We start from the raw sequence: 7,998 nt of genomic DNA on the forward strand, positions 1-7,998 counted from the left end.
CCATTCATGAAGCTCTCAGGGAAGTGACGTACTCAGCGTGAATCATATTTCGAGCATGATTAATCATAATGCTTATTTGTGACGGTTCCGGATGTCTCGGGGAAGTTCAGTCTGATCAATTTAGACAGCACGATTCCTGCAATCGGAAATTTAAATCATTGGCTGGCCATTTTCTATCTAAATTGGCTGCTTCTACCGGTTCTAGAAGACCCAGGGAAATGATCGAAATTCGCTCAAACCAAATCTATTGTAATTGTCCGAATCGTAACTCTAAGTCGGCGTTTGATCATTAAGAAGCAAATCTGATTGCCTTGGCCGCCTTTACCGCTTTCACAAGTTTCGGGGAAACTACCTTTCGAAACACGTTTCGGAATCCGGAAATATAACGCAAATATAACAACCGGCTCCGACTCAATCGGTTTCAGGTCAAACCAAACCCTAGGCTTTAAACTTTGACTGACGTTAAAAATCGATTATGATAACAATGGCTACTACTAAAGGTTCTGGAAGTCTCAGGGAATGCTACCAATAATCAGTACGGATACAAACCTATTTTTGGTATAACAATTGTGAGAATCGTAATTCAAATTTATTGCCATAAGTAATTCGTGGTAATTCTTATTGCATGAATCACTAGAGAGGTTTAAGGAATTGCGCATATTGCTACTACTTGTATTACTGCCGCAAGAAGCATAATTGTCCCATGTGTATAGGGATTCCCATGGCACATGGGACAGTTTTGCTTCTAGCGGCAGAATACCTCACACAAAAAATGCTGTTCAAGTCTGATATTACACCGAAAGTTAGACGAATTAACTGAATTCTAATTTGATGGTCAGATTGACCCTGTATGTAAATTATGGAAAAGATGTTATAAGCCTTTTACAATCAGTCATAATACAATAATACGTTATAATCCATTTAAAACGAGTGTATTGCTACTTTTCAATCAGTTAGGTCCTTTCATAATCAGTTCGGTCATAAAAATCAATTAGGCCCTTTTATAAATTGTTGTAAAATCGCTATCAAAATTCTTCATAATCAAATGTTGCGTTATGTACGTGCTCGGGTAGATATTTGTTAATGGAAAACCATGAAATTTCAATTTGTTACATTTTGCAGTTAGGCCCTTTTCAAATGTTTGGATAGAACTGGGTAGAGATAAATTGTAATTGTAAATTTATTAGCTTACGATACCCTGTTGGTTACATTTGTATACCTTATGTCAGGTCAAGGAAGAAAAAAAAATTAAAAAATATAATAAAATTATAAATTCAGAATCAAAACAAGTATGACCCAAAAAAGCTCCTACGCCTTTCACCAGTAGCTGGTCGAAAACACTTTACAGTGCGATCTTTTCAATTTCGTCCGAGTTCTCCGCGTCTAGCAACTGAATCTTTTTCCGGAAGTGTTTTTCGATTGATCTGCAAATCATCATGCTTCGATCACTGCCCACTAGGTTGATGGTGATTCCGTTCTGTTAAAGAAGTGGGAAGAAATACAATCTATAGGATCACAAGAATGAGTCACACTTACCGAATCTACCGGTGCGTCTAATTCGATGTAGATACGTTTCGCAATCGGCTCGTCCCTGCTAATCCATCGGCAGGTCGAAGTTGACGACAATGGTCACCTGTTCGACGTCGATACCTAAGACGAAAGAATCTCTCCGTAACCTGGTGCTGTAGCCAGAATCAAGTGGTGGAACTTACCCCTGGATAAAATGTTCGTTCCTACTGTTGCTCCACCGTTAGATCACCGGACAGTACCGCTACCGAGTGACCATCCTGGGACATCCTGCCGGTCAACCAACCGGCCGTTTTGCGTACTTGTTTTGATCGATTAACAGTTCTGAAAATAAGTTTACTTGGAGTTTACAACTAACCTATACATCATATGACAGAAAATGATCGCTTGTCCGACGGTAATCACACAATTTCTCGTCCTGGTTGCGGAACTTGACGTAGTACTGTTTGATGTTATCGAGTGATTCTTGCTCCCGCGCCTGCCGAATGACGATCGGATTGGGTACGATGTACTCGGCAAACTCCATCACCTCGCGCTCGTACGTGGCCAAGAAGAACACCGACCATAACACCCGCCTCGTCCAGTACAAAAAGGGAAAACTAGGTCGTACGTCCTGAACTTTATACCCCAGTCCATTAGCTTGCCGGGTGTTCCGATGATGATATGATTAGTCAGCTTCGCCCCTTTGACAGTCTCCTCACCGCGAACGGCGTAAGGAAGTTTGATTTCCGGACAAAACTTTGCCATTTTGGCAGCTACTTCCCCCTTCTGAATTGCCAGCTCATACGTGGGGGAAAGGCAAATCACCTGCAGATAGTTTTTTAACTGATGGACTCAACCGAGCATTGCCAGCACGAAGGCAGCGGTTTTTCCTGTTCCCGACTGACTCTGGGCGATTATATTCCGTGGCGGACCGGCCAACAGAGTAGGTAGAGCCATCTCCTGAATCTTGGAAGGGGCGTTGAAACCCATCGCATAGACTCCCTGAAGTAATTCCGGCTTCACGTGCAAAGCTTCGAAAGTTTTAACCAACCAACCGGCGAAGAAGAATCCTTCCGCTGCACCTTCAGATCCAGCTTTGATTCTACTAGACATTAGCGAACATCTTTCATTAGCAAACTTGCATCCGCCGGGCTAAAAGATTAGTCACGGATAATTTTAAAGCTGATACTAAACATTTCGGGAGAAAATTTAGAATAGAACGTAAGCAACAATGAGACTCTCTTTGGGGTCTTTCTCTTCTGTTTGTTACTCGGTCGTTTCAATATTCAGTACTCAACTATTTACCTAATATTTTAGTAAAAACCATAGGCTATGTACTGGAAAATTAGTGCAGTGTTATAGTGACGTCATAATCAAAAGAGAAAGTAAACAAAGAGAGGCTGTCAATGTTCCTTATGTCCTAATTAAAATTTTCTGCAGATTTCGACTTACTTGAATGCCTCTGCATCTTCCGCGTAGGAAGCAGCTTGTTTTTCTTCAGGATCTGCTAGAGTCAGAATTTCCGTAGCTACCGAACTCCAAACATCAGGTGCAGCTTTGGTTCTACTGCCGGTGGACTAGGTTTTTCCGCATTCTCTTTCTCTGGACTGCCAGCCGCCGGTTCTGAATCCTTATCCTTGGTGATATGTACTCAGTTCGCTAACCTATTTGTATTGAAAAGAAAAATTCAAATCCCATCCCAATGATCGCTTCAAAAATAGGTTATAACAAAAAAACACCGTGTGCAGAAATTTCTTGATCCGTCGTCTTTTTGACCCAGTTATCGGCAGCGCTTGCCGTCGTTTCGATCGGGTATTAAAATTCAATAGCAAGGTACAAAGTATGGGAAATCGTCCTGAATCAGCACGGGTACTGTCCCTCGGGTGGTTTATTCCTTGCAATCCGCTGAAATTTTGACCAGAGCGACCTTGCGGGAAAAACGATGCCTTCTTTTGCCTGCTCACTTCCCTGCCATGAAACCAATGATGAGCGCTTATTCCAAACGGTTAGCCGATTGAACATGACGTGCCATTATGTTTGTTCTGTGAATTGATAAGGACATCTAGATATGCAAAGGAATGTTTGGAGGAAGGATGCTACTGGTAAATACATACCGAAAGAGAAAGTCCTTTCCGAGCATCTTGATGTTGTGTTTTCTGTTGGCCCATTATCACTGCGTTCTCTTGCTGGGTGATTACCATGTTGTTGGTGTTCGATCTGAAAAAATCATAATAAAAAAATATCCGTAAATGAGTGAACTCGAGCTTTTTAAAGAAGAATAGGGTATTACATTACAATGTACTTAACACGGTACTGATCCTTTCGAAATAAAAAAGGTAATAAAAATGTCTCACCTTGCCGCACCAACTGAATAAAAAAAAGTCCTGCACACCGCATGGTACAGTATAGTATGCTGCTGCTAGTGTTTGAATGTGTTGTTGCTATCTTTTTTGCAGTTGGTCAATGGTCTTCTACATTTGGCTTGGATCTATTGCACTAATTGCGGTTGCTGACCAGGTTGTACCGTCGGTTGAACGTTATTGCTACCGACCTTTAGGATGATGGTCATGGTCTGGAAGAAATCTTAATTTTCTGATGTTGTGGTTGAAGGTGGTTCTGCTGCTGAGCTTGCTGTGAAATGTTGGCGATAAGCACTCGAATAGTGATTGCTTGCTGCTGCTGGAATGGAATCACGAGTACTGTGGAGGCAGTGATATTTTCATGCAAGGAACTGGTAGGAACTATAAACACTCATAGTAATAGACTCGCGGATGTAAAAACCGCAAAACTGGCAACTAAAAAAACAAGCGCGTTAAACTGGCATCACCCAAAAATGTGCAAGCTCGAACGTGCTCGACTGTATTCGATCACCTTTTTTTATTAAAATAATTTTTCAAGTGGTTCAATATGTGAATCAAAAGAGAAGTTATACGTTTGATACTGAGCAACAAGAAATTAAGAAAAGCAAACAAAATCCAATTTCTTTAAAAAAAATACAAATTTGATGAAAAAAAATATAAGTAAAATGCTTTTTATTCAGTTATATAGAACACAATAAATATCTTTCTAAATAACATTGTAAAATACTAACACGAACATGAAAAGTGAAACCTACTGTGAATAACAAAATAATTTTTTTATATAAAATCGCAATACTTGTTCTGCTTATTTGCATTGTATGACGTCATGCTCGTTTGGCTCCGAATTTTGACAGTTTGTTTGGCTCGATAAAAGTACCTTCGCTGGTCTATTAGGCAATCCATTAGACGTTTGTTTGACAATTCAGCGGTGGGTTCTGTCAACAAGTCTACTCCTGCGAACAGAAAAACTCGTCCGACAAATAACTTTGTTAGTCCGATTCGTTTGATGTTGGATCGAGTCAACGATATTGTCGGACGTCGCACCCCTCGGAGTAACGTCAGAATAAGTAAACAAGAAATAATCAGCTGATCAGAAACGTCTCATGGATTGCCTAATTACTATGAGTGTCTATAGTAGGAACCAAGGCTGGAATATGACGTTTGTGCTTGAATCCGATTTCTCTAAATCAGGAAGGCAACCGCTGGTGAAAATAGTGGCAGACAAGTTTTAAGGCAGAATGTGCCGATGAAATGTTTTCCGATGTGTCCATCATTCGTAAACTCCTGTTGTTCGTTTGAGCAGTAATTGCTATGTGGTCCTTTTTTGAGGGGTTGTTGGCTGTTGCTGGATTTGGAGTAGTTGGTACTGCTGCGGTTGTATCGATTTAATGTTGGTTGGCTGATTGCCAGATCCAGGATGTTGAGACAAGATTAGTTGAGCTTATTTGCTTTGTTCGGGTGTGCTGCAAATAATATTAATTATTTAAATTTAATTGTTTAAAACTAGAAACAATCACACTTCCAGTAATATTTTTAAACTTACCATTCAAATTCGAAATATTGAATTTCTAAACTACGAAATTTTGACAGGTTGCGATGAAAAAAATACAAAAAATTACCAATCTTGTGTTTTCTTCAGGAGGGTGTCACTCCTGTCATTCGCTATGGAGATATACGGACTTTGACAGTAGTCAACATATCTAGGACAACATTTCAGAAGGGCGTTACTCCAATTTGATGCAATCGAGAAAATCAACATTGAAAATTTTATAAATGCTTTCAATTCCTAGTTTTTTTCGACTGTAACTGGAAACCTAAGTTTAAAGCCAAAATAAACATAATGAGTGAATGCATCATTGTAAGCATTCATATCCTTGAAAAAGTTTGTTTCGGATTCAAAAATGGGTAAAATGTGCAATACGACTGTTTCAGATGTTTGTTCATTATGCGGCCCTTCTTTACCGACCTTTGAAAACCGGTTATGCTGCTAAGGCCTGTGACAGCAGCCCTTTATGGAGAAGCAATTCTTCTTACGGCTCTATGATAAGACTTGTTTTGTTTCTGGACTGCTGCTACGGTTTTCCAGTTTAATAAATTTGTAAAGCATCTGGTGAATTTATTGTGAATAACGCCGCTTTTTTAAGGGTTGACGAAACTATAATTGAGAATTTGGTGACAGAGGTTAGTGATGATCAGCGGTAAATATCGTCGGAGTTGATAAATTTTGCATTATAGGTTATAAATGGCATTCGAACGAAGATAATTGACGTGAATAAGTAGTCCCAGCATGAATACCACCCAAAACCAACAGATTTAAAAGCAGTAAACTGGATATTTCTGATCGATGCCCAAAATTTTTGCTTCTGGACACCCAGCCATGCCACAAAGTGAAAAATCGAAGGTCAAACCGGTTACTTCTCTTCGTGCGGCAGTTGATCGTGACGTCAAAGAAATCGATATTAACCAAGAGGGTGAATGTTTTGACGTTTCTTTGAAAAATGAGTGAAGCCAACATAAGCTGGCTTCCTGGCTCGGATAGTTGCCAAAAATGACAGCGAACGCGCTTTAAGCAACGTTCACATCACTAGGAGCCAATGTTGTTAACTCGAAATGAATCTTATCGAATACAAACAAACGTCATTTTAATGTGCTTAACTGGTACTGAGGTGATAAAAGCATTCGGATTTTGTGGAGGAACAACGATGAAAGAGAAAGCGATGATTTCTCATATATTGTTATTAATTACTTGTTTTGAATCCAACTTTTAAACAGTGTCGTACAGTTCATGTGAACAGACCTTGAACATTTGAAGCGTAGTTAGCGCTACTGGCACTTGGTGGCAGCTTCAGGCAACAAACAGTTTTCACGGGGCTGATATTAACCAATCCTACGTACTGTTCAAAAATAACGTTAGAAGAACTTGGACACATTCTCTGATGGGATGATTGTAACACAAAGGCTTCATTTTTGCAAGAAAGGGTGCAATGCCTTCGCGAAGTTTGAAAAGTTTTACGGTGAAATATTTGAAAACTACGTCAAAGTTTGTTCGAATTCCGTCGTCGACCTTTTAAAGTTAGTCGTAAGAGAATTATCTTGTTTCCAATATGAGGCTACATATATTGGTCAACGCATATTGATCTATGAAAGAGCCCAGATATGGATCGGAGATTTATGGGAACGTTTGCGAGGGGCAGGTCTCGGACCCTTCCACAATATCGATCGCGTTGCGATGTTTGTCGACTAGCGAGTTCCTCAGGTGTTAGTTCACTTCAATCCATTAAATAAACGGACAAAGTTTTGCAAACGCTGAAGACGGATGAAATTCTACCGAATGCTTGTCCTGAAATGGAAATTAGAGGAGCTTCAATCTACATTGTGGAACGCTTTAAAGAGTTGGTGCTGGACGAGCAAACTATATTTCGGTTGAACACGTGAATGTGGTTTTGTTAGATCACTTTCTGAGAGATTACAGGCGTAAACATGCTATTGAGTTGGAGTAGATTCCCTTCAAGTGTAATAAATAAAACTGCTCATAATGTTTTGACTCTCAACACAAGACATGGTTGCAACTTTATTACGGCCAACCAATTGTAGTTTCTATACCGGGCCTTAGATCACAGTCACGTCACCAAGTGACTAGAACAAAATGTTCTAGTCACTGGGTGACGTGACTGTGAAAATAGGGGCCCGAGGCCTACATTTTATTTCTATCAACATATTCAAGGATACACTGTACTGCCCACAATCGCATAATTGTAACATGTTATATGGGATACTCACTCAATATATAGTTGCGATTATAATCTTTAAAGAAAAAAAGTTACATTACGAATAGGTTTTAGCAAATACCAGAAGAAATCTGGGGTGTATATATGTAACTATATAGCAAGTTGGAAATATGAGAGGTTTTTCCTAAAAACAAATATTTCAAGCGCACGGAGTACAATCCAAGACACCACTATGTAGTTAATGCTGTTTTGATAACCGAACGTAAATTTTACTATTCAAGTCAGAGAACAATACTTTAACATGAAGCTAACGATGCGAGATTTAACTTATCTCAATATTTGGATAAGTACACTTCATGGTGTTTACGATGCATGTTTGATAGAGTATCACATCATGAATA

General features: G+C 39.5%; 1 long non-coding RNA gene and 2 pseudogenes across 1 annotated transcript; 1 reads left to right on the top strand and 2 right to left on the bottom strand.

Moving 5' to 3' along the window:
• Positions 1–1,162: 1,162 nt before the first annotated feature.
• On the bottom strand, positions 1,163–3,102 carry LOC131695862 (DEAD-box helicase Dbp80-like; annotated as a pseudogene).
• On the bottom strand, positions 3,103–4,002 carry LOC131677827 (uncharacterized). Its single transcript, XR_009303433.1, has 3 exons — positions 3,864–4,002; positions 3,624–3,726; positions 3,103–3,551 (listed from the first exon to the last, which is right to left on the bottom strand). It is a non-coding gene; the product is annotated as an uncharacterized LOC131677827 (long non-coding RNA).
• Positions 4,003–5,709: 1,707 nt separating this feature from the next.
• On the top strand, positions 5,710–7,998 carry LOC131695873 (queuosine 5'-phosphate N-glycosylase/hydrolase-like; annotated as a pseudogene).

Source organism: Topomyia yanbarensis, chromosome 1 (genome assembly GCF_030247195.1).
Source record: "Topomyia yanbarensis strain Yona2022 chromosome 1, ASM3024719v1, whole genome shotgun sequence".
In the NCBI taxonomy this organism is placed as follows: domain Eukaryota; kingdom Metazoa; phylum Arthropoda; class Insecta; order Diptera; family Culicidae; genus Topomyia; species Topomyia yanbarensis.